Source organism: Arvicola amphibius, chromosome 6 (assembly GCF_903992535.2).
Source record: "Arvicola amphibius chromosome 6, mArvAmp1.2, whole genome shotgun sequence".
NCBI lineage: Eukaryota > Metazoa > Chordata > Mammalia > Rodentia > Cricetidae > Arvicola > Arvicola amphibius.
Genome location: NC_052052.2, coordinates 94471172 through 94496936, shown reverse-complemented (window position 1 = coordinate 94496936; position 25765 = coordinate 94471172).

Below are 25765 nucleotides of genomic sequence, written 5' to 3'. Positions count from 1 at the left end.
ACTTCAGCAAGAAAATGATCTCTGCGAACGAGGATAGCAGACTTCGGAGACGTTGTCAAGGGAGATCCAGCCTTTCCTCTAGAGTTCTTCACAAACCTAGGAGGCTATTTCCCCGGAGCAGGTCGGGTTTGGTCCCCTCAACTAGACAGGGGCCTCAACACCTCGCCAGCTGGAGCTGTGACTCAGCTTCACCGGTAGCCAGGGCTCTGCCCTCACAGTAGGCCAGTAGCATAATAGGGTTTTCCGACTCTAGGATTTTCTGAATTGAGCCAGGCAAGGAGTAAAAGGAAAGGCATGTAAGGAATGAGAAAAAGGAGATGAAATTGATTAATTTTCTATGAGAGAGGCTGGATAAAGCTGCAAACAACTCAGCTGAGGTCCTTGGTTACTGTCAGTTTCTAAAGTAAGAATCCTCTCGTTCTCATATGAAAATTAGCTTCCTTAGAAATCACTAATGGAGCCTTCCCTTCCTTCTCTCTCTGGTTTCCTGGCCTCCCTTTGAGGCCTTTGTACATTGCTCTCCACCTTCCGTGCTAGCCTGTTTCAGATTCCTGCACAACAAAAGCCAAAGACAGATTCTTGACGTTGGAGCCAACACTTCACAAATTCCAGGCCCAGATCTTTGGCATAGCATTGCTGTCGGTTAAACACAGCACTGAATCCCACATAGGCAGAGGGCCCCTCATCCAGAATGCTTGGGACCAGAAGCACTTCCGCTTTGGATTTTTTTTCTGCAGATTTTGGAATATTTGCATAGACATAATGAGATATGTTGGGGATGAAGCCTAAGTCTAAAAAATTTATTTTTTTACTTCATATGTTTCACAGAGCCTCAAGGCAATATAAGTATATATAGATACGCTTATAGTTTTGTGTACAAAACAATTATACAGTGTAGAATTTTCTGCTTCTTGTGTTCATGTAAGCACCCAAAAGATTTTAGATTTTGAGTACTTTGGACTTTAGATTTTCTGATTATAAATGTTTAACCTATACATTTTTATTATTAGTTTTAATTCTTGAAAGACTGTGGGTCTCTAACCCACCAAACAGCTGGGTATGGTAGTGCAGAGCTATAATCCCCTGAACTGGAGAGGCTATGGCAGCAAGATCTGAATACTGTAGATAACCAGCTCATCTTACCAATAAGTCCATACTAAAATGCTCATGGGTCGTAATGGGTTAATGCCTGTCTGACCCTCAGGGGAGCCTGCCCCCCCCCCCCCAATGATCTCGCACCAGCCTCTTTGCTAGGAAATGGGCCCTTGGTCCCAGATGCAGAACAGAATGCAGTGTGAGCTTGCACCGCCCACCATGCTTGAGTTGATGCCACAAAATAGCCAGCATGGGCGTCACCACACAACTGCCAAGGAGAGACTCTGCTGTCTGCCCCAGGAATTCACACAGCCATCTTCAAATACCCTGAAAATAGACCCAGCAAGATTTCTAAAGCAAGATGGCGGAGGCTCTTGGGGCAGCAGGGAGCTGTGTCAACAGTTACTATTAAGAAAATCTTCCCTGAGGCGAATACACAGGGGAAAGCTAATGGCCAGGGTGGGGTGGGGTGGGGTGGGGCTGAAAGACCCCCGGTGTGGGGAGACTCTCAAGTCTCCGGATAACATGACCCCCACCCCCAACAAGAGACTGTCCTTGCTGCAATTACACGAGGTTTATTGACAGGTACCAGTGCACTGGGGCCGAAACATATAACCTATGAAGGGGAGGAGTTCGACCCCGAGTAACTGGGAGAGGGGGTTTTTAAAGGAAGAAACCACAGCCCAGTAATCTGAAAGGGGTAAGGAGGGCGTCATAGAAAATTCCGAAAATACCAGTGAAGATCACAAGGGGGCAACTCCCTGTTTCTCAAGATAATACTCAAGATTACAATCTAACTTTATCTTCAGCTAGTTCCTGAAACTGAACCAGCTAATCCTAGATTTCTGATTCTTCTCTCCCTGCTTAGACTTTTGGCTCTAATTTTTCCTGCTAGGGGGGGTCTGGATTTATCCAGGTCTTTCAGGGTTCTAGCTTCAAATCCTGGCAGTATGTGTTTCTGAACTATTATGCCCAGATCACAGAGTCCCCCAAAATCAACAAGGAGACCAAGTCCCATATGTAAAAGCAAAGAGCCTTTATTCTTACACAAGTTTGCAAACTTAGACTCTCCTTGTGTCCAACATATTGGAGTGCTCGGAGAGCCCCGAGCTCAGGTAGAGTTGGGTTTTTATAATACCAAAAGTTGGGGTGAGGGATTTCTAAGGTTCAGGACCCCCGATTGGCTGACATGTTTAGGGGTGTCCTGGTGAAAAGCGATGGGTGTGCTGGCAGGTGATCCTATCTACAACGGTTGGAACGTCAGGAATTTCCTTTGAATGGTCGGTTCCTGGGTGGTGCCTGGGTAGTCACAGTTTGTGGTCTTTCTTGGAATCAGGTTAGGGTAAACTACTGAGAATCCAGGGCCTCCCTTGAGCTTGTCGTGGCTGGGTCCTACAAGAACCAACCAGGAGCTTAAAAAAAAAAAAGAAGAAGAAGAAGAAGCTTAAAATTAAAAATTCCACTGTATTTGGCTTAATGAGAGGGCCTAGAATCTGTCTTTGAAAAAGCTGCATGTGGTGCCTCTGACACAACCAGGTATGGAAGAAACTGCTCACTGGCTGATTGGCTTATGCTCCTACCCTCCTTAGCCACAACCCTTGCTCACCGTTGGGAGGGAATCTGGCTTACTAGTACACCAGGTGACGGTCAGCATATTAAGCCCCTTCTAAACCAGAAAATGAGTTCAAGGCAGTGTCTCTGAGACACATAGGAAGGGCCATCCTGAAGGCAGCATTTCTGCTAACTCCCTAATGTAAATTTGACTTTTCCTAAGTTGTGAGTTAAGAGATAAAAAGCAAGGACAAAGGAAATGTGTTTACTCAGGACGACCTATTCAGACTCATTCCTGTCTTGGAGAGGACGAGAGAGTGTGTGCACACCACATTACTTGATCCTAAACGTGAAACATCATGAAGAAAAACTCATCAATGCCTGCACAAGAGCAGAAGACAGTGTGAGTACTAGACACTGGTGGAGCCATCTTTGTTGGGGCTGTGCCTTCCAAAACGCTAGGCTCCATCAGGAACCAGGAAACAAGTCAAGCAAGACTCCAGGAAAGGGATGCATAAGGATTTCTGGGCTGAGCTTTCTGAGTTTCACGGATAGGTTGCCTCTGGGTCTCCCTAGCACCTGTTTCTCCATCTTGAGTTCTGGACCAATGTCATATGATCAAGTCTTTGTGACTGGGACCTGAGTCTGCAGGTATTTCTGTAGCCATGGATCCTTGACACCTGCCACTGCCTGTAAGCCCTTGAGGATGAAGATCTTACTTCTCATGCTCACTCTGGATGTGTGCTCCTGCCTCAGAGTCTCTGATCATACTGTTAGATTGCCTGTGGCCAAAAGCTAACTGTCCTCTCATTATTCTTCCCCAACGACTGAAACCTCATCTGTTGCTTCTTGCTGACTTTCCACTAACCCAGCTGTCTGTTAAGTATTTTCTTAAGATGAACCTCTCTGCCAACACAAATAATCCCAGCCAGACCAAATCAGACAGAATTAAAAGATTCCTAGGTTTAATTAGGTGCCTGTGTTCCTGGGAAAACATGGGGGTGTGGAGGAGCCAAAACGACCACCAGGGAGGAAAAGGTGAAACCACGTGTTTATTCTCTCTGGGGGGCAGCTTAAATAGCTTGTGGGAGTGGTCTTGACCTTCCCTGGGGAGGGGTCACTGTTTGGCAGGCTTTCACTGAGGTGGAGTTTGCACTGAAGCAACTCCCAAGGGAGGGAGCCTAAAATGTTTTCTGCCCAGCATTCCAAAAAATGGATGTCAGGGGGCTGGGATGAAGTCCCCGACTAAATATTCCAGACTCTTTGTATAAAGGGGTGCCAGGGAGCTGAGGTGATGCTTCTGACCAAACATTTCAGACTCTCTTTGGATAAAGGGGTGCCGGCTCAAGTCTGGATACTTCCTGTGGGCATGGGGCGACATGGGAGAGGGGAGACCTGGGAGTTGGTGGCCTCAGCGAGAGGTGTGGCTGGGGTGGCATCCATTCCTTGAGGGAGATGAGAATGCAGGTGTCTAGGAGAAAAGATATTGTTATTGCCCATCTTGTTTGTACCGACAAAGATGAGTGTGCCAGGACGAGGAGCAGAAATGGAGGATTGGTGTCCCTGACAGTGAATAATGGCTACTTCTGCAGGGAGCTGGAGGGCCTCTAAAAGGTTGGCTATAAGGGGTCCATTAACTATGAGAGTGCCCTTGGTAGTAAGGAAGCCCCTTTCCTTCCAGAGTGCAGAATGTGTAGTGAAGAGGTGGCAGGCTGCGTCCTGCCACCCGGCTAGCTTTACGCCTGAAATAACAACACACAAACTGTATTCATTTAAACACTGCCTGGCCTATTAGTTTCAACCTCTTACTCACATCTTGACTAACCCATATCTAATAATCTGTGTAACTCCATGAGTGGTGTCTTACAGGGAAAGATTCAGCATGTCTGACCTGGCGGCTGGCTCCATCACGTCTGTCCCAGAGAGGAGAGGCATGGTGGTCTGACTAACTTCCCAGCATTCTGTTCTGTCTCCTCCACCCACCTAAGGGCCAGCCTGTAACCCTGCCGGCAGGGTCAGCTATTCAGGGTCCTCTGAAGGGGCGCTACCTGAAAGACATGGGCTGGAGAGAGAAATGGAGACCAAGCAAGATTCTATTGTTAAAGTCTCCGTTTATTGGGGTGAAGGTTACAGCTTATACAGCCCTTGAATGGGGTGGAGGTAGGGGCAGGAAGGAACTTTACCAAGGTAACGGAAGGTCATCAGTCAGCACCTGGTGTAAGCCAAAACATGTGATCCATTAACATTGGAATAAGGGGCGAGTTCCATTAACAGATAGTTCTCAAAATAGTTGGGATGTGGGGCGGGTTCTCCGTAAACATCCTTAGGGCAATGACCTCTGCTATCCTTTAGGACAATGGTCCCTGACACCGGCCTATCAAATGGGCCAAGGCAGTTTCTTTATTAACCAATGAAATCAACAGATAGATAGAAGACACACCTACATCAAGAATGGGTATGGACTATTAAGAAGACATATTTAGAGTCAGTATAGATATTAGCCTGTTGGCCCTTGGCTACTTGGAGTACTCTAGTCAAGGCAATTAATTTGGCCTATTGTGAGAAGGTTCCCATTGGCAGGCAGGTCGCTTCAACTGTGTTAGTGGAAGTGACCACTGCATATTGCTGCCTAGTGGTTTCCTGATTTGTCTATAAGGGAACTTCCATCAACAAACAGGGTGAGTTGGGGATTTGCAAGTGACTCATCTAGAAGACCTGGCCTAGGTGAGCTTAAGGCCTCTACAGACTCTGGACAAGAGTGAGAGGAGGTACCAGAGGGGGGGAGCAGGAAGGAGAGTTGCAGGCTTTAGGGCGGGACTGGAGGCCAAAGTAATTTGGGGGTGTTCTAGAAACAGTAAACAAAAAACCTGGACTCGTGAAGGCCCAAGGAGAGACAGAGAGGAATGCCTCAGAAGGTCTCAGAGGGGGTGGGTGGAATATACCGTGGTGTGTGAGAGGCCCCGTGGGGGTCTCTCTGGATGCCTGGTACAGAAGTTTGGCTATAATGGCAAAGTTAGGGATCCAATGGTGGAAGAACCCTAGCAGGCCCAAAAATGAAAGGATCTGAGGTTGGGGGCTGTAAATCTCACAGGACCTGAACCCTGTCAGAGGTGAAGGTCTTAGACCCCGAGCTGAGCTAAGCACCCAAATATACCACCGTGGGAGAGCACAGCTGAGCCTTAGCTAGTGAGACTTGAAATCCCAGGGATCTGAGGAAGTTCAGGAGTACAGAGGTGACCTGTTGGGACAGAGACACTGTAGGACTGCAGAGAAGGAGATCATCCACGTACTGGAGGGGGGTGCTAGGACCTGGGTCAAAGTTTGAGAGACTCGAGCCAGAGCTTGTCCAAAGAAATGGGGCTATCCCAGAAACCTTGAGGGAGAACAGTCCTTGTAAGCTGTCTGGAGAACTAGGAGTCAAGGGCCTCCCAGGTGAAGGCAAAGAGGAAGCTTACACATCATGTGAGTGCAAATATATGTTGCAAATATAAACTACTTTGATTGCAAAATTTCAAAACTAAAGTGAGAATTACTGTTTTTAAGTTTCTGGAGAGTAAGAAGTATGCGTGTGTGTGTGTGTGTGTGTGTGTGTGTGTATGTGTATGTGCATGCATGTGTGTGCACATGCCTGTGTGTGCATGTGTGCATGCATGTGTATGTGTCTGCATGCATGCGTGTGTGTGTGTGTGTGTGTTGTTTAGACAGGGTTTCCCTGTGTAACCTGGACTGGTCTTGAACGAGGCAGACCTGGAGACCCTCCTGTTCCTGCCTCCCATCGTCTGGGGTTACAGGTATGCACCATACTACTCAGCCATTATGTGATTTTTATCTCAGGACCTTTCCATCTATACTGCAATAGTTTTATTTGTTTTTGTTTTCCTTTTAGTTTAACAAAATTCTTGCTGCAGTTAAGTGATGTGTGGAAGTACTTGAAGAGTAAGGAGAACTTAACCAGCTCCTCCAAAGAGCCATCTTCCAGAAGATATGCGGGTACAACAGACTGGAAAGGAGCCATCCGTTCAGCCAACTGGACACAGAGGTCAGTCACCAGCACCCTCGATTCACACAGAGCTGTTTCTAGGCTCTCCAGAACGACAGCCCTTATCATTTGGGGGTGCATCCTGTAGTAGTTTGGATGAAAATGGCCCCATAGGCTCATAAGGACTGGCACTGTTGGGAGGTGTGGCCTTGTTGGAGTGGTGTGGTGGTGTTGGAAGAAGTGTGTCACTGTGGCCAGGTTCTCATTGAGATCTTAGATGCTCAAACTCTGCCAGTCGGTCTCCATCTCTTCCTGCTGTCTACAGATCAAGATGTAGAACTCTCAGCTCCTTCTCAAGCACCATATATACCTGTGTGCCACCATGCTTCCCACCTTGCTGAGAACAGACTAAACCTGGGAAACTATAAGCCAGTCGCAATGAAATGTTTTCCTTAATAAGAGTTGCCACGGTCATGGTGTCTCTTCACAGCAATAGGAACCCTAACTAAGACACATCCATCAGGGACACAGGGGTCTCACCAACAGCCTCATTGGAGACATCCTGCTCCCAGTTTCTCCTCCTTTGACAAAGTAATCAAGCCCATACTCTGGACCTCACCGCTGTTTCCCAAACTTGGCTGATTATTTTTGATCACCTCAAGCTAAATTTTCTTTTCAACAAAGAAAACAGAGATGGGGTTGTAGCTCAGTTGCTACAGTGTTTCCCTACCGTGCTGGAAGCTCTGGGTTCCATTCCTAGTGCCTCCCAAACTGAGTGTGGTAGCATGATGTAATTCCAGGAAGAGAGTAAAGTTCACGGTTACCCTCTAATACATACTGAGGTCAAGGCCAGCCTGGCTTATGTGAGACCCTTGTCTCAGTACCTGCATGGGATCTGATTTCAGAAGCTTGAGGTAGAGCCTGGGAATTGAGCTGGAAAACTAGCATGGGAAAGGCTGGTCTGCCCATGACACCTGTGTACCCTGCCAGCGGGTTGGCTATTCAGGGTCTGAAGAGGCGTTACCTGCAAGAAATCATGGGCGGGAGAGAGAAAGGAGACCAAGCAAGATTCTGTTGTCAAGGTCTCTTTTATTGGGGTGAAGGTTACAGCTTATATAGCCCTTGAATGGGGTGGGAGTAGGGGTAGGAAGGAACTTTGCCGGGGTAGCGAAAGTCATCAGTCAGCACCCCTGGTGTAAGCTGAAACACGTGATTCCATTAACATTTTTCAAGATAGTTGGAATATGGAGCGGGTTTCATAAACAAATAGTTCTCAAGATAGTTGGGATGTGGGGCGGTTTCTCTGCAAACATCCTTAAGGCAATGACCCCTGCTATCTTTTTTTTTTTTTTTTTTTTTTTTTTAGGACAATGGTCCCGGACACGTCTGAAGCCTGAGAGGGTTTCTTCCTCTGTTTCCTCAGAGTGAATGGGACTCTGGGCAGAGTGTCACTCAGATGCCTGCAGAGCCTGCCGAGGTACTGATCTTACAAATGAAGGACTGAGCTGGGCATCTCTGCCACACGCCAGTGGTCTTTCATCATTGGCCTTCTGGAGGAACTGCTGAGCCCTTGGGGAAGATTCCTACATGGGTTGTGTTTTGTAAAATCAGAACATAAGAATTTTCCTTTTCTCCCTTTCCTTTTTAAAGCATATTTTGTTGCTGTTATAATAAAATATACGCAATAACCATTTTTAGATGTGCCGTTTGGTGGCATTAACTCTATTCCTATGATTGTGTTCCCACTGCCATCATCCACCTCCAAAAGCTGCATGTCTTCTTCAACTGAAACATTTTCGATGATAATTTTTATTCATTTATTTGTTTGCTGATAATTTCATATGCATATGTAAGGTATTTTGATTATGTATGCCCCTGTATCCTCTATGTCCTTCATGTCCCCGCAGAGCACCTTTTTCCCAATAAGTCCCTTCCTACTGTCATGTCATGTGTGTGTATGTGTATGCATATGTGTGTGTACACATGTGTCTGTGTGTGTCTTCATTCCACTGAGTTTAATTAGGGTTGCTTGCATGAACATAGGTGTTTCTCAGAGGCTACATGTCTGTAGAAAATGACTTGCCCTCCCCTGGTCCATGTTAACTGCCAATAACTCTTCAGGGAGGGATGGGTCTTCCCTAGCCCTGCCCCCATCTGTGATAGAATGTCAAAGGGCCCAGCCTTATGTAAGTCTTGTGCAGCTAACCACAGATGCTGTGGTTTCATGAGTGCAATGGCTGGGTCATGTCCAGAAGACATGATGCTCCTCTCTATCCACCCTATGCTTGGTAATTTTTGTCAACTTGACTGACAAACTTCAGTCGTCTGGGGAAAAGGACCCTCAATTAAGAAACTGCCTCTAGCAAACTGTTCTGTGAGTATATCTGTGCGGACATTTTTTTAATTAATGTGGGAGAGCCCAGCCTATTGTGGGTGGATTGTCCCGGCATGTCTAAGAAAGCAAGCTGAGCAAGTCCTATGGAATAAGCCAATACTCAGTGGTCCTCCATGGTCTCTGTTTCAGTTCCTGCCTCCGGGTTCCTGCTTGACCTTCCTGGCTTCCCTCCATGGTATACTCCAGCCTGTAAGAGGTTATAAGGCCCTTCCTATCAAAGCTGTTTTTGGTGATGGTATCTATCACATCAACAGAAAGCAGACTAGGACATTCTTACTCTTTCACACTTTGCACCCACCCCTTCCCCCATGTTCTCTGAGTCTTGGGAGGAGGTGCAGGCATCCTGTTTAGGGATAAACCTTCAATAGTCATTTGTTCTCAGTACTGTGACCAATGATGTGTTTCTGCATTAACCACCACCTACTGCACAAAGAAGCTTCTTGGAATAAAACAGGACTAACCCTTATAAGAAGAAACAAATATTTAGAGGGCAGTTTGAAAACATAGCCTTCTGACGAAACCCAACTGAAACTCCTGTGTCCATTAAAGTTCTCTCTTACCTCCTTCCCCACCTCCCAGGCAACCACCATTTTGCTTTCCATACATTTCATGGGTTTTGTTTTTTGTTTTTTTTTTTTTTTTGATACAGTGTCTTGTTATGAAGTGTAGCAAGGCGGTCAGGCGGCAATGGGAAATAATCAAAAACTAGCCCTATCTGAAATAATCAGCTTTAATAAAGGAAGGAAGTGGGATAAACTTACAGAGCCAAGGTTCCAGCGAAGAGCAGCGAACCAAGAGGGAGAAAAAACAGGGGCGCCTATCCCAAACCCGGTTCTTTTTAAAGGTACCTTTCGCCCCTGGAGCGGCCACGCCCCTCAGCGCAGGGATTGGTCAGCCGCCCCAACAATGAAGACTAGGCTGTTCCTCAAACTCACAACTCCTCCTGCCTCAACCTCCCCAGAGCTGTGATTACGTGTCCCACCTACCCAGCAAGAAGCTGTTTTAAGTATTTCCTGTAAATAGAATGGTATGGTATTTGTCTTTTGTGACTGGCTAACTCCATATGACATAATGTCTTCTAGGTTCCTCCATGTTCATGTTGTAGTATGTGAATTTCCCTTTTTTTAAAAAAGGCTGAATAACATTATATGTATGTACTACAATTTGTTTATCTGTTGATAAATGTTGTAGTCGCTTCTGCCTTTCGACTGCCGTGAATAATGCTGCCTACGTGGATATGCAAATGCATTATGCTTCTGCTTTCAATTCTTTGGGGTCTATATTTTATGTAGAATTACAGGGTTATCTGGTCATTTTATAGTCAGTTTGTTTTCTGCTGGGTGTTCTGTTGCTGAAGAGTCACCTTCTGCTTGCCTCAGTGACTGCACCATTTTGCATTCTCACGAGCAATGCACAAGGGTCCAGTTCCTCCACCGCCCTCTTCAGTGCTGCTGTTTCCTGTTTGGTTTTTATCACAGCTACCCACAGGGCTATGCGCATAGTTTATATCATGGCAACTTTGACTTGGGTTTCCCAGATGGTTCGTCAAGAGCCTTTTTCAAAAGAATTTAAAACAAGAAAAATAAATTTCCAAAGAATTAGATTGGAGCTAGGGGTGTAGCTCAGGAAGAATATGTGCTTTTCATGCAGGAGGTCCTGAGTGTTTTTCACTGGGTTCCGCGCCCCCCTCCCCTACACACACACAAAGAAAAAGAAAAAGATTTGGGCTGAAGGAGGGTCCCAGGAATAATAGAAGCAAAAGGAAAGAAGAGATAACATGGAAATGCAGTTCTACAAATATTGATCTTCAAATATCTGTAAAGATAAATAAACTATTATTAGCTTAAACAGAACTAAAGCATGAAGATATATTGTTCCCAAGGTCAAAACAGAGTTATCACAAATAAGCTTTCCCCCAAAAAAGGTTATCTATGAAAACTCAGGATATAACTGCAGAAACATTTCTTTAACATTTAATAAAAAGCATTAATTTTCTTTTGACACTAAAAATTCAAAGAAAATTCATGACCATGAAATCATTTTAGTAGTGATGAATCAAACTGATATTTTAAAAAAGTTCTCATGTCCTATTAAAAAAACAAACAACAATTTTTATGTCACTTTTAAAAAATGCAGACGTCGGGGCTGGAGATATGGCTCAGTGGTTAAGAGCATTGCCTGCTCTTCCAAAGGTCCTGAGTTCAATTCCCGGCAAACACATGGTGGCTCACAACCATCTGTAAATGAGGTCTGCTGCTCTCTTCTGGCCTGCAGACATACACACAGAAAGAATATTCTATGTATAATAAATAAATAAATATTTTAAAAAAATGCAGACGTCATTGTTTGGATGGAAGCATCACCCCATCCCCTGGCATCCATATACCCAAAGAATCTGGAATGTTCGGATGGAAGCTCCATCCCAAGCCCCCTCCCCTGGGAGTTGCCTCAGTCCAGACTCCACCCCCGAGAAAGCCCACCAAAGGATGACCCCTCCTCAGAGATGCTGAAGACCACACCCATAGGGTATTTAAACAGCAACCCAGAGAACAAACGTGTGGTTTTTTTTATCTTCCTTCCCCTTCCCTTCTCTAGGGGGGCTGGAAGGTCACCTGGGAGCATTGGTATCCATTAAACCTGTCCTTTTTCTAACTCGGTTTGATTTGGTTTGATTTGGATTACTGCGCTGGCAGGAGGCTTATGGGGTACAGAAATTTTTCACCCATGTTTTGTCAACTAGCATCCTTTGTTTAGAATAACTAGGGGCTTGGGATTAGGTAGGACACCCAGAGGGGGGTTCAGGATGAGAGATTAATTAAAGGAAACGTGACACCAGCTGAGGGAATGTTCCAGAATAACCGCAGTGTCTACCGCCCTTCCCCATATGTACAGAAAGGAGTGAGCATCCAGGATACAGGCTCACAGGCTTTAAGAATGCAGACTGGTCCGCTCTGACAGATACACAAACATACTCCGAAACCTGCTGTGAAGGAATTGGTTCTGCAAATTCTGTATAAAGTCCAATACGAGAACAATTCTCAAAACTAGAGAGGTACCGTAACAGTTACAAGCATGTGCTTGCCAAAGATTCAAGTTAGATTCCTAGCACTCATTTCAGGCAGCTGTAAATTGCCTGTAACCCCAGCTCCACGGAACCCATGCCCCATGCCTCTGGCCTCCATGAGTGCTGTAGTCATGCGCTGCGCACATACCTGTAACGAGTTTTCTTCTGTCCCGCCAGCCAGCTCCCAAATAATGACATGGAGACTTATTAATTATGAAAGCTTGGCCTATAGCTTAGGCTTGTACCTAACCAGTTCTTATAACTTAAATTAACCCCTTTCTATTAATCTACGCTCTATCACATGGTGTCACCCGTCTTCCACCTTGTACCTCCTGCTTCATCTCCATCTCCTTGGTCTCTCTTGCACACCTAGATTCCTCCTCCTCTTCCCTTCTCTCCTTGGAAATCCCACCTAAACCTCTGCCTAGCTATTAGCCATTTAGTTCTTTATTAAACCAGTCACAGCAATATACCTTCACACAGTGTACAAATATCCCACAACACATACCCCCACAGAGACAAACATGTACACAGAACTTAAAAAACAAAAACAAACAAAAAACCCAGCTGGGTGGTGGTGGCATATCACTCAGGAGGAAGAGAAAGAAGGATCTCCATGAGTTCAAGGCCAGTCTGGTCAACAGAGTGAATACCAGGACAGCCAGGGCTGTGCTGAAAAAACCCTGTCTGAAAAAAAACAAAACAAATAAAGTGTTTTGAAATTTTGGAATTTGCAGACACTCCATGGGACTCATTAACCTCCAAGCATGCTTTGTGTCTGATGTGGCGCTGACACTGCCCTCTTGGAGCAGCCTGCATCAGTGGCTCATGCGCCCATAAGTGCTCTATCTGCCTACTTTGGAACTGAATAGCTTCTCCTGGTGCTGGTCAAAGATCCATTGGTGACGTGTTGGTGCACACCTTTAGTCCCCAAACGCGGGAGGCAGTGGCAGGAGGATTTCTTCAAGTTCAGGTTCAGCCTGGTCTACAGAGCAAGTTTCAGGCCAGACGGACTTTAGAGTAAGATTCTGTCTACAAAAACAAAAACAAAGAAAAAACAAGACAATCAATGTGTCAATAAAGGTGGACTTGGGGCTGATTCTATGCAAGGGAAGATGGCTTTTCCTGATCCAAGTCTGATAAACAAAGAGACAGGGAGATCAGAGAGCTTTCACACTGAGAAGTAAAATGGCCTCTCTTTTCTAGTGTTAAAAGCCACTTCCTTGGGCAGGGTGTGGTGGTTCACACTTGTAACCCCAACAGTTAAGAAATATAGGCAGGAAGTTCCCATCCAAGCCAACCTAAACCGTACAGGGAGATGTCATCTGAAAGGCTAGAGAGATGGCTCAGCAGTTAAAAGCTCTTGCAGAGGACCATGGTTTAGCTCCCAGAACCCATGTGGGGTGACTTGCAACCACCTCCAACTCAAGCTGCAAAGGAACCAACACCTTCCTCAGGCAACTGTACTCATGTGCGCATACATACCGCCACATTCAAGCCTACACATAATAAAAAATTAAAACTCTCCTTAAAGATACAGGTCTAAGGAGACCATGTCTCAAAACGCAGGCACACGTGTTCCTGCCTGAGCTCACACACAATCACTGGACCTCACGAACAGCAGCCTGGCACCGTTCAGCTCAGTGCTTCTCGCACGTCCCCTCAGGTGCTCACTAACAACGACAGAGGACGAAATGAACGATGGTCCTGGTGCAGCAGTATTTGAAACGCTGGTCACAGTACAAAAGGCTATAACTTTATTGTAAGAAGTAGTCTATTCCAGGTCTCACGTCATGAGACCCTGTCAAAAAAAAAAAACTATTTTAAAAATTAAAACAAAAAGACAAACTGTAAGGAACCCGCACCTGGTTTTACCCTTTCCACCTACTGGAGTCTTGATTGATAGGATTGGGTTGTCCCAGTCAAGCCTACTGGAGTCTTGCTAGGGTTGGGTTGTCCCAGTCGAGAATCCATATTTGGAGGACAGGAAACGACTCAGTCAGCAGAGTACTTGCTTTGCAAGCACGAGGACCTAAGCCTCGCATAAAAAAGTTCATATTCCCAGCCCTACATAAAAGGATAAACAAAAAGCTGGCCGTGCTTGACTATAATCCAGTACTCACGTGTGTGCCAGACTCACGCGTGGAGATCAAATGGCAGCTTGTAGAAGTGGGTTCTCCTTTTACCATGTGAATTCTGGGGGCTGAGAGGTCCCGAGGCTTGATGGCCAGCACCCTAATTTACCCCCCAAGTCTTCTGGCTGCCCTCATTCCCATTACTTCAGTCACTACGCAGCTACTTGCAGGTCCCAATTTCCCATGCAGCCTGCCTCTGCTATCAGCTAAAAATGACCAGGATCCAGTCCCCCTCGGCCCTCTCCATCATAAGAAATTGGCAGCCTCTGTGCCCCATCCATCATTCTCCGAGTTCCACCCTGAGAAACATTCTGTTCCCCACGAGCTGTGGGATGACAAATTAGGTTTCTGGGCCTCTGAGACCAAAGACCACAGTCTCACTTCTGGAACACTCTCCAAAGAAATGACAGATTCCTGTTCTCCTGGGTGCGTATCGAACGACACAGCTTCACCAGGGCCCTGTGGGTGAAATCTCACCAGGCAGCGGTGGAGAGTGATCAACTCCGTACAATAGGGGGTGGCGGCTGATGACAATGCATTCCACACTTGACAAACACTGAGCAGATTTTAAGTCTTTTCACTATAAATCTGTGGTGTGTGTGTGTGTGTGTGTGTGTGCGCGCGCGCACACGCGCGCGCACATGTAAGAGAAAGAGAAGCTGTCAGAGACAGAAAGACAGAAACAGAGACAGAGAGACTAATCCTCTCTTGACAAGAGGTCTCATTTCCAACAGCCTGTAACCACAGGCCCCAACCAGGCTAAGGTATGAGGCTCCTGCTTCCTGTCACCAGAGTCAAAATAAGAATAGACCAGGAGAATAATGAGAGAAAACTCAGTATGGAACTCTCCTGTCAACTCTGCTCCTCTTTTGGGACAAGAGGAATCTGAGGCAGCATGCCCAATGCTATCCCGATTTCCAGTGTGCGTCCTGATTTTTGTGGCATTACCTTTTCTACGTCTCTGAGACAGACACAGGTTAAGATCTCTCCTGGTAAGCCACCACCTCGTGGTGCTACACAGATTACTAAATATGGGTTAAAGCAAGATGTAAGAATTATCCAATAAGAGGCTAAAACTAATGGCCCAGGCAGTGCTTAAATGAATACAGTTTCCGTGTAATTATTTTGGGTGTAAGCTAGCCGTGCGGAAGCCTGCGGAACGCAGCCTGCTGCTCCTTCTACAGCATACACCTTTAGTCTTAGCACTTCAAGGAGAGGCAAGCATATCTCCACGAGTTTGAAGCCATCCTGATCTACACAGCAAGTTTCAGGCCATCCAGGGCTATATAGTGAGACTCAGTCAAGAAAGAAATCATCCAGTCACCCCCCAAGTGCATTATTGTAGGGTGACCCAGAAACAGTTTGCATGTAGGAAAAAATTAAAGAGCCATTCTCACCAAGACTATGGGTGATTTCAAGACCAGCCCGATTGACAGAACACCTCCCAGTTGGGTGACTTTGGGCTGACTGCTCAGCTTGCGCTTACGCTCTGACCTAAGCTGCTAGGATGACCTCCTATTTGATAGACACCCTCTAGCTTTCTTGTCACCACCAATCCTTCAGAAGGGGCTGGAGCCCTCAGGGAGAAGGTTGTGACCTGTTCTCAGATGGCTGCAGACTTCATCAGCCAACTCCATGGCATTCCTGATTATGTCTGGCTCATGTTACATCAAAGCCCCTCTCAAAGTTTGTCCCTCTTGGGCCTCCACTACCCAGACTTCTCTTCCCTTTCTCAAGTCCACAGAGCCCTGCAGAGCTGATTCTGAACGCCAACAACACCTCACTGGCTATGTCCGTGGTATTTTCAAGTGCTGTCTAGAATTAACTCATTGAGTCATTATAACCACCCAGGCTCACACTGCCATCCTCTCCATGCTAATGCTGTATTCAGGATCTTGCCCAAGACCACACAGCCCACCTGTGTTCAACAAAACAGCGGAGAAGCCTCCCTGTTCAAACAGCCAACAGTTGACAACAGAAGTAGATGATGCAGAGCAACCTAGGATGACTCTTACCTGGTCCTCAGAGGGCTGCCCCTGTTTAAATAGATTGGCTTGAATTTTGTCATTGTCAAGGGGCAGGCCAACTGGAAATGTGCATGGATGTTGAAGTCCAAATCCCTGTTAAGCCGCTTGCTTGACATGTGACTTTGGACGTGTTATTGAGCCATTCCAAGTTTCTGTGTTCTCATCTGCACAGTGTGGGTATAGTGACCATCCACACCTGGCTCAGGTGCTGTGACCACAGGAGGCTTTGTACGGGAAGCACCTGGGGAAGGGTCTGGTGTTGGACACGCCTATGGATGAATGGGCATCTTTCCTTTGTCATAGTAACAGAGAAAGAGATTGATTCTCCGATGATAGCAAATTTGCTTGAGAAAGACAACAATATTCAAATAGACTAAGGCAAGGAGAAAAATCTTTTTTTAAAAAATAATGCATGCTTATTTATTTAAGGTTGTTGTATTATGAGTACAATGTTCTTTCTGCATGTATGCCTGAAGGCCAGAAGAGGGCACCAGATCTCATTATAGATGGTTATGAGCCACCATGTGGTTGCTGGGAATTGAACTCAGGACCTCTGGAAGAACAGGCAATGCTCTTAACCTCTGAGCCATTTCTCTAATCCTAAGGAGGAAAATCTTAAAGGGCAAAAGTGGGGGTTCTAAAAGTTCTTTTGAATCAGTTAGCCTTGATTACGAAAAATAAAATTCAATAATAACAAGCACAGCGTCAGCCCAGGACTGGATCGTTGTCATTGTCAAGTGTGTGGCTACAGTGGCCTTTGTGCAAGGTTGTGGTCTTGGTAATTTTTCTTGCTGTCAGGCATCTTGTGGGTGAAAGCCCTTCCGTCATGTCATGGCCTCTCCCTGGCTCTGTTTCACCAGCGTTTGAGCCCAGTGATTCATTTTCAATCTGACAATTTTCGTTCCATACATTCCCACACAAAACCAAACTATTTTCTTCTGTCTGTCTGTCTGTCTGTCTGTCTCTCTCTCTCTCTCTCTCTTGGTTTTTTGAGACAGGGTTTCACTGTGTAGCCCTGGCTGCCCTGAAACTCACTCTAGCCTTGAACTCACAGAGATCCAACTGCCTCTGTCTCCTACATGCTGGGATTAAAGTCCTGTGCCACCACACCCGGCTTTTCTTTTCTTAAATAGCATAATGTACTTTGTCTTTCAAATAAGTATATGTACTAATCTACCAGTTTTTCTGTTCCTAGAATACCCACAAAGGGCATGAATCTTTATTAATTGCTGATCTAAGAGCCTTGTAATATTAGGAAAGTCCATACAAACAAAGTATAAAGAAATGTCATTTATTGTATTTTTAAGTATACACACATATATATTCAACGTTTTTAGAAGAATAAACAGGAGACTACCTCTAAGGCAGTGGTTCTCAACTTTCCTAATGCTGTGACCCTTTAATACAGTTTTTCATGTTGTGGTGACCCCCAACCATAAAATCATTCTTGTTGCTACTTCATAACTATAATTTTGCTGCTGTTATGCATTATGTTATATTTGCTACTGTTATGAAATATCTGATATGCAGGATGCTCTTAGGCAATCCCTGTGAAAAAGTCGTTTCATCCCCCAAAGGGGACTCGATCCACAAGCTGAACACCCCTGTTTTAAGGGGTTCTGACACCTCTCAACATAGTACCACAGACTGACTATTAAGCCTTTAACACATGAACCTTTGAGGGACACTAAACTATAGCAACTTTATAATTAAAGAGGCAAGAAGGTTCTATGTGCTATTCTACAGAAATGTTTAGATCAGTCATCTGAAAATGCAGCTCAAAGGGCAAATGTGGGACTCTAACTGAAGCTGACCCCTCTTCCTAAGGTAACAAAGCTTGGCTGGATGAGGAGATCATTCCTTTTGTGAGGGGGTTTCCCATGCGCATGCATATATGGGTAGCACTAATTGGGTTTAATTGGGCTATCAAAGGGCAGATATGAAGTTGGGAGGGAAACATGTTGGGGGCAAATGGGGGAGTTGGAAGACAAATATGGGGTGGATATTACTATATCTCAATATTTATGAAATTTACAAGAAAAATATGATTAAAAATGGCATCAGTATGAAGAAAATAAACTACAGAGACACATAGGTTTAGTTTGTGCCTCATCCTGCATGGCTTGGTGCTGCCTGGGATGCCAAGGGAATGAAGACAGGACAGACACACAGACGCATGTACAGAAAAGCTGTACTGTAGGCTGTGCTCACTCTGGTGGACCTGCGCCAACTATGCAGCAGCTGGGAACCTAAGCAAGGAGGAGTTAGCTGGTCTCAGCAGGAGGTCTATATCAGCACAGTCGCTGGCTGCAGTCTTCTGAGAGGAGGGAACTGTGGTGACATCTTCTGTACTGTCAACATCCACACATGGACCAGAGGAAGGTTTTCCAACTCCCATGGATCTGAGGCACTGAGGTCCTGTCAATAACACAGGTTTACTAAGGGTTTCCTCCACTCCCTTGCCAAAAAAAGAAAAGAATGCATAGCTGGGAACGGTTCTAACCAAAGCTGAAGACTAGAATATTGTAGCAAGCTCAATATAAAGACAAGATGATTTAGCAACAGAACACCCAGAAGACTACTAGCTAAGTCAGAGTCCCAAAGACTTTTGTTGGTGGTTTTCTGTTATTGTTTTGAATTTTGTTTTTTCAAGACAAGGTTTGTTGTAAAAAATATTTTAAGGTGTGTTACTTTTGTTCATGCTGTGAAACATTTATTTAATGATGTAAAGATGTGTTACTTTGTTTACACAGTATTTAACTCTGTGAATCTGTGATTCTTTGCCTTCTAAAACACCTGATGGTCTAATAAAGAGCTGAACAGCCAACAGCGAGGCAAGAGAAAGGATAGGCTGGGCTGGCAGGCAGAGTGGATAAACAGGAGGAGAAATCTGGAGAGAAGGGAAAGAGCAAGATAGAACAAAGAGAGGAGGATGTCAGCAGCCAGTCACCTAGCTACACAGCAGGTCATGGAGAAAGAAGTAAAGAAAGGGATACAGAAATCGAGAAAGGAAAAAGCCCAGAGGCAAAAGGTAGTTGGGATAAATATAAGTTAAGAAAAGATGGCAAGAAACAAGCCAAACTAAGGTCGGGCATTCATAACTAAGAATAAGCCTCTGTGTGTGATTTATTTATTAGGAGCTGAATGGTGGACCCCCAAAGAGTAAAAATAAAAAACAAACAACAAAGGTTTCTCTGTGCAACAGTCCTGGCTGTCCTGGAACTCACTTTTCTAGACCAGGCTGGCCTCAAACTCAGAGAGATCCACCTGCCTCTGCCTCCTGAGTGCTGGAATGAAAGGCATGTACCACAACTGGCTGAATTGCTGGTGTTTATCCCATATTATCCAAAGAGAACGTTATTAGCTCTGAGAATAGCACACCAGAGTTTCTGGACAACTGGACTCCATTTGTGGGCAATAAGTAACTTATCTGATTTCCTGTCATCTTGATGAACATCTTCTATATCCATATCCCTCACTCAGAATTCATGCTTAGGGAAAATGCTCGACGCTATGGCAGATGAATGACCTTACAATCTCATTGGCTTAAAGCCCTAAATGCTTGGGTCCCTGTCATGCCATCATTCCAGTGAGGGCTAAAGAAAAAATGTTCCACACAGTAATTCAAGGACTCAGGGTAATTTCAGACTGTGCAGCACCTTCCTCAGGTACCTAGAGAACTATAAGGCGAGCTGAAGGATGGAGAGAGAGGAAGATGACATGGGAAATACATGCTTACTCTTGACCTGGAGGTAACCAGCATTACACTTGCTCACGTTCATTCCATTGGAAAGAAGCTAGAAACAGGAAATGTTGTCTCGAGGGATGCCATGGAAGAAGTGTACATTAATTTCCTCTCTTCTCATTGTGACCAAATGTCTGACGTAAACAAAGGAAAAAAGATTTATTTTTATGGGCAGTGGTGCCATATGCCTATAATCCCAGAACTTGGGAGGCAGAGGCAGGCAGATCTCCACAAATTCGAGGCCAGCCTGGTCTACAGAGTGAATTCCGGGACAGCCAAGGCTATGAGAAAGCCTGTGTCAAAGACTTATTTTGGTCTGTAGTTTTAGGGGGTTCACTTCACCACAGTGGGGAAGGCATGGCAGAGGAAATGATTCCCTTTTGTGGTAGGGCAGGGCACAGAGAAAGGGACTGTCCTGGCTTGCTGGCTTTCTTCCCTTTCCATTCTGTTGCACCCTCAACCCATGCAGGAGTCTTCCTTCCTCATCTTACCCTCTCTAGACACACCTTCACAGACATACCCACCCCAATCTTCTAAATGATTCTTTTCAGTTTTAATGTGTGTGTGTGTGTGTGTGTGTGTGTGTTAAAATCAAAGGCTAAGTAGTGGGAACTGGTTCTCAGGACTGAATTTGGACCATTAGGCTACCAGGCTAGGCAGTAAGTGCCTCAAGCCACTGAGCCATCTCATCTTACCAGCCCACTTCCTGGTCATTACAAATCAAGCTGACAGCCAAGATTCCAAGGAGGCCGATGGTTACTCTTACTCCAAGGAACATTCCATTTGGTAATTGGGTTGACCAATACTCTAAGTCTAGCAAGGATTAGACTTTAACAGTGTGTGAGCATTTCCCCAGTCCCATCCTACAGAGCTGTGTCTCCTAACTTAGTTGATGAATTGTCTAATTTATACATTTCTCTGCAGTGAGGTCACTTGAACTGCAAGCAATCCCCTAAGACCTTATTCAACTCTAACTATGCAGATAATGTAGAAGTTTCTAGTGTAGTGGGGAGCTGCGGGCCTGCTTTTCGTCCTGCCCGGATCCCACATGGTTAGCTTATACCCCGAAATAACATCACACAAATTGTATTCTTTTAAACACTGCCTGGCCCATTATTTTCAGCCTCTTACTCACATCTTGATTAACCCATATCTAATAAACTGTGTAGCACCACAAAGTGGTGCCTTACCAGGTAGATTCTAGCATACGTCCATCTTGGGCTGGAGCTTCATCACGTCTCTCCCTGAGGAGAGGCATGGCGGTCTGTCTAACTTAGGAGAGAAGTGGCATCTGACTGATCCTTCTACCTCACTTCCTCTTCCTGTTCTGTCTACTCCACCCACCTAAGGGGCAGTCTATCAAATGGGCCAGGCAGTTTCTTTATTAGCCAATGAAATCAACTCAAACAGAAGACTCTCCCACATCATTTCCCCTTTTTCTGTTTAAATAAAAAAAGAAGGCTTTAACTTTAACATAGCAAAATTACATGTAACAAGTTATCAAGTAAGAATTACAATATTTATATCTACTTTATCTTTTATCATAACAAAGGAAAACAACTATAACTATCTATCTATTCTTCAACTCCATCAGAGACTCCAGAAGGACACAATATTACCTAGGTGAACAAGAAGTAAGCTACTTCCAAAACTCTAGAAATGACAGAGACATCTCGCTGCCTGGACAGTCACCCAAAGTTCTTTTGTACTGTTGGGGCATCCATCTTCAGCCTACAGGCCCATAGTTTCCAGCAGACATTTCCATGATCAGGAAATTTCAAAGGTAGTTCAGTCACTATCTGCTGTGTCCTTCAGAATGTCTCGCAGACTCTTTCTTAAATTAGGAACCCCAAAGAATCATCTCACATTTAGGCAAGTTCAGCAGTCCTCTCTCGTTGGGTTCTTTGTGTCCAGTTTCTGCAACAGTCCAGGCAAGAGCAGTTTCTTGCCCAAATGGCTATCAAACTCCATAAGGAGCCTCTTTGATGCCCATCTTCCTCTTGAAGTAGATTGGTACTGCCAGGAGCAGACATGTCTCATTGTCATGAACAGTCCTAACTTATTAAAACATTTAAAATGCAATATTCTGTAGTCTTTGAAAGATATGAAGAATGCCTTTTTAACTTAAATATATCTCTATATATCTAGAAAATCTAACTAACATGACTATAAGCTTTACTATTATCAATGATTATCCATTAGCAACCTATATTTCCTAATTATACATTATATTCTTAAAATGAACTACACAATCACAATACCTTAATCAAGATTAGAAATACATATACATATAACAAAATTGACCTTAAAATCCATACCAATGCAAATTATTCATATCTATATCATATCCCCCGTTAAATGTAAAAGAACACTTATAAACAATATTTGGGAACATGGACGTAGTTATTTCTCTCCAAACTGCTTCCTGCTGAATGGGGACGCTGTTAATCAGATATTTCATGGTGTAACCTGTGTGCCAGGTTCATCTCAGTCATCAGTTGGGTGAAGTAATTTTCTGAAGGTGTTCACAGCAACCTTTCAGGAGGGCGTGGTCTATCATACCATATTGGGATAGAAGCAATCCAATGGGTCTCATTTTCTGTAAAAATAAAAGAAGAATCTCTTTTCCAAAGTATCATATCCTTAGGTCCAAATTCTGAAGTCAAGGTATTTTCAAGATATCTTTCTTGGATTAGTTCAGCAGCATTTGTAAACAAATATCTTTTAGCAGCTGTTGCTCCTTCCTCAGCATTCAAACAATTCAAAAAGAGCATAATAGCATACAGTATCAAGATTCTCTGTGTATTTTCCATCTTTGTGCGGCTTTATTTTAACCTCTATTTCGTTTATTTTTACTTTTATTTTTTGAGACAGGTTCTCTGTATATCTTTGTCCTGGAATAACTCTGTAGACCAGGCTGTCCTTGAACTCTCAGAAATCCGTCTGTCTCTGCCTCCCCAGTGCTGGGATTAAAGGTGTGTGCTACAAAACCTTGAACTCACAGAGATCTTTCCGTCTCTGCCTCCCAGGCATTCGGATTAAAGGTGTCTTCTGCCACACCTTGAGGTCACAGAGGTCAATCCACCTCTGCCTCCCAAGTGTTGGGATTAAAGGTGTGTACCACCACAACAAACTACTTCCTTTTTTTTCTTTTTCTTTTTTTTTTTTTTACTTTTAAGAACTTTAACCTTTAGCCTGCATATATTTTTAACACAGCGTAAACCACTTAGACATTTTCTTCGACTTTGAATTTTTCTTTTACTGTATATCTCTCTTTCTGACTACATGAGTCTTTACCAAACAATATCGGTAGGACTAAAGCCGTGACTTTGCCGGCTAGATCCAGCCCATTCCCTAGCTTTCCAGCCTCATGGCAGAGGTACCAGCTGTAGCCATGTTTATCACCACAACTCTGTGGTGGTTCAAGGTACTTGCCAGCAAGCAAGCTGCAACAGTGTTAAACAACAATCAAAAGCTCCATAGTTAGGACCGCCTGCTTGAAAGAGTCAGAGTTTGCCCTGGTGGGACGGCCCAGAAAGCTGGCATTTTAAAACAGCACAGCTTTTTTCCTGCTACGGCTGAAAACTGAAAAACAAACGTTCAGCTTTTCATCAACACCATTTAAGTGTTTCGTGGCAGGACCTCTTAAAAGAGCTGCAAGATTTTGCAGCTAAAGCTGAGTCATGAAGCCTCTCTTAGATGAGAGTGCTTTCTTACCTCTAGCAAGCAAAGCCAAACCTGAGAAATAGCTGCTACCAAGAAAACATGCTTTACTCTATTCTTTCCCAAGCTTTCTCAAGCTTTCTCAAGCTTTCTGTGGATCCAGTCATCCACATGGGCGCCATTCTGTAGTGGGGAGCTGCGGGCCTGCTTTTCGTCCTGCCCGGATCCCACATGGTTAGCTTATACCCCGAAATAACATCACACAAATTGTATTCTTTTAAACACTGCCTGGCCCATTATTTTCAGCCTCTTACTCACATCTTGATTAACCCATATCTAATAAACTGTGTAGCACCACAAAGTGGTGCCTTACCAGGTAGATTCTAGCATACGTCCATCTTGGGCTGGAGCTTCATCACGTCTCTCCCTGAGGAGAGGCATGGCGGTCTGTCTAACTTAGGAGAGAAGTGGCATCTGACTGATCCTTCTACCTCACTTCCTCTTCCTGTTCTGTCTACTCCACCCACCTAAGGGGCAGTCTATCAAATGGGCCAGGCAGTTTCTTTATTAGCCAATGAAATCAACTCAAACAGAAGACTCTCCCACATCATTCTAGGTTCATAAACCTGACAACAGATCACACCAGGACAGTGTAACTTTAGGAGGATTGGGGATGGAATGAATATCCAAGGCTCTATAACTTCTCTGCCTCGTTCCTAAAACTTCAGCCATGGAAAACTTACACTCATAGAAAAGCACACTTTGGAGTAGACTTGAACAGAAAAATCACCTTTTCAAAGCCAAATAACTTGTCAGTGACAGGGTTGCAGGCAAAGGTGAGATCTTTACAGGCAAAAAGATTCACTTCCTGTGGCTGCCATAGCAAATTACCACAAACTGGGTGACTTAAAACAACAGAAGTTTATTCTCTTGTGGTTTTGGAATGTAGAAATCTGAAAACAAGAGTTAGCAGGCCCACGCTTCCTCCAAAACCTCTAGGAGGGTAATGGCTTCCCTTGCCTCAGCCAGCCTCTGGTGGTACCAGGTGTTCTCTGGCTATAGCTGTTACCCAACTCCCTGACTCAGTCAGCTGTTCTTCTCTCCTATGCCTCTTCTGTGTCTCCTCTGAGGGAACCATTGTGGAAAGACGACCTCTACCCCAGGATGACCTCATCTCAAGAGTCTTATCTTTATTGTAATTGCAAAGATTCTTAGTCCAAACCAAGTCACAGTCTAAGGTTCCAGAAGACACATTTTTTGGGACGTGCAATACACAGCATAGCAGACCAAGAAAAAGCTTCCTGCCCAGCCCCAGGTTCCCTTCAGACAGATCCTCTACACATAGTGTTTGCCCAGGGTTTCTAGCTAAAAGGTGCTATACCTACACTGCCTAGGGACCCCCAGTGGAAGGGTAGCTAGGGTTGACAATAGTCCTGCAAGAATACAAGGCAAGATTCACCCCAGAAGTGCTTTCTTTTATATTCTTGATGTTGAAATTAATTTCCAGACTTTTACATTTTGTTATGGTGTCAAATCTCAGTGGAGGGAAGAACAACCAACTTTTCTGTAAGCAAGAGTTTCCATGGTCACTTCACGTCTCCAGACAAGTAAGAAAGGAAAGCCTCCGACATGCTCAGAATCTTGGTTCATAAAGAAAGCAATGCATTGGTCATGCAGGCAGCAAAGACAAGATGACATCAAGAGATCAGATGGGAGCCTGGCATGGTGTCATATGCCTCTGATTGCATCACTAGCAAGCTGATACAGAAGGATCTCAAGTTTGAGACAAAACTAAGCTACAGAGAAACTTCAAGGCCAATGTGAGCTACACGGTGAGACTCTGTCTCAAGAAAATCAAACTAAAATAATAATTTTTAAAAAAAGATGGTTTGAATGGTAACGCATGAGTGAATTTTAGGAACCATAGAGACAAGCCGAAAGGTCTACCACCTTCAGACAGAACAGGTCTCCACCACAGAATGGTCTCATTTCACCTGGCTGTTATCACACCATCAGGAGTGACACCCAGCTAGAGCCCTGCCTGACGCACACAGATATAGTAATGAAGACAGAATAAGCTTAACATGATGTGACGCTTCGCTGAATTATCT